Raw genomic sequence first — 2,004 nt, 5'->3', positions numbered from 1 at the left:
ACTGCAGGGTGGAGGGTTCTCCTTCTGGGGAACAGCTCTCCCACCCCAGGGGCTCCTGCTTAGAAATCAGACAGCATATCTGTGCACAGCCAACAGCTATGAAAATAGCAATCCAGTAGTGTCAGATCTTGGACAGACAGTTTTGCCTGTGCTTGAACTCAAACAGGCACACAACACACACACAACATGATGGCAAGGAGACAAAGAATCCATTTTTCCTCTCTCCATGTTTCAGAGGGGTACACAAAGCATGGAGGAGTAGTCCCAGCTGTGACCAGCCCAAGCCAATGCACAATTACACTCACTAGCCCTGTTAAGTAYGTGCCCAGGACAGAGTCCGTGTTTCCACTGATGGATTCAAACAGGCCTTGAGAAATCTGAGACTGTTTTTCACCTGAAAATCCCCTCAGACAGGTAGAGATGGGCATGTGAACATTAAGCTTCTCCTTCAACATAAGAACGTGACTTGATGTGACCCTGCTCTGTGCAGACTGACATAGTATGCCATGCAGCCATTTTGTCATGCTTAGCAGTTCTGCATTTGTCTGACCCAATACAGCCATGTGCACAATGAGACTCTCAGAAAAATGCAGAAAATCATCCCTGTTATTCAAAACCAAAGGCCCCACCAGCYCTTTTATCACCACCATTCTGCTCCTCTGAGCTTCAAAATTATCATGGTCTGAAAAGCCCTGCAACACCYCAGTGCTCCAAATGATCCATTTACCTTTTCCTCAGGAGTTCTGGTCCTTATGGGCCTCACAGTAAGTGTTGTCCAAAAGGATAGTCTTCATTGCATGCTGAATCTTCTGCATTTTATCTGTCTAGAGAAGGGAYCTAAGTATAAAGAATGACATGTGGACTTTTGGGGGATTCCCTTCCTCACCATGTCCAGGCATATCATTGTCAGACACTGGAATTTTGTTCCCGCCTTCTGTTTTTTCAACCTGTGTTGCTCATGTCTGGTAGGGCTATGGGATAGCCAGAGCCTGCCCCACAAATGTGCACTGCATGACCGTCCCACTGGCTCAGCTTYGGCACAGAACTTTCTGAGCCTGGATATGATACCTTAGGATTTTTTGTTTCTGAATTTTCATGTGTCCATACCCTTGTATTTCTCTAGTATAGCACTAAAACTACAATTCTCCCATCTTTAGACAAAACAATCCCTCTCTGAGCCTGAATCCAAGGACACCTCACTGCCTCAGAGCCCCAAAATATGTAAACAACAGCAAGTTGGGAGGTGGGGAGCAAGTTTGGGGTGGTTGACATGAGGATGACCTGAAGATCATTGAAGACATGACATGATCATGACCTGAAGATGATAGGAGAATTAAGACCCAATATGTTAACAAAGCAGAACTTACAAAAGGTGAAGATCTTGTGACTTGGTGTCCATTTTGGGTGTAGCCTCAGGAGGAGGCTTTTGTCTGCCCTAATGTACCAGTAGGCCTGTTAGATCTGTATTAAAGTTGTCTATTCTCATTAAGTTTGTCTGGCCTCTGTTTCAGATTGATAAGGCACCAGATGAAGGGACAGATCTCTTCTGGAGACATAACAAGGAGCTTGCTGAGGCCTGCCTGGTGGCCACCAAACACTATTCCACAACTCTCAGGCACACCCCAATGCTCTGTGACATTTCTTGGCTACTCCCGAAACAGCTCAATGCTTTTCCTAAAGCCATGCAAAGTAGAAGCCCTGAACCTGCCTTCTACTTTTGTACAATGCATTTTGTTCACATCTAAGGATTTATTCCATCAGCACCGAAAAAAGACTGCTTCACCTACCTCAGGTTTATGATTTTACCATCAYAAATATTTCATTTATATACCTCAACAAATATATATTATTAGCATATCTAAGTAGAAATATACTGACACACTCCTGCATACACAGATCTCTAACCATGTACATACCATTGCAGATAAATATTTTGTTATCTGAGCACTTCCTGGTACAAGGAAGCAGGAGCTACCACACTGAGCAAAATGGCAGCTCCCTCCT

This window comes from Malurus melanocephalus, unplaced genomic scaffold, assembly GCF_030028575.1.
Source record: "Malurus melanocephalus ecotype Western Australia unplaced genomic scaffold, MMel_1.1 scaffold_184, whole genome shotgun sequence".
Taxonomy (NCBI): Eukaryota; Metazoa; Chordata; class Aves; order Passeriformes; family Maluridae; genus Malurus; species Malurus melanocephalus.
The sequence above is the reverse complement of the archived record's forward strand: the minus strand, read 5'-3'. Positions refer to the sequence as shown.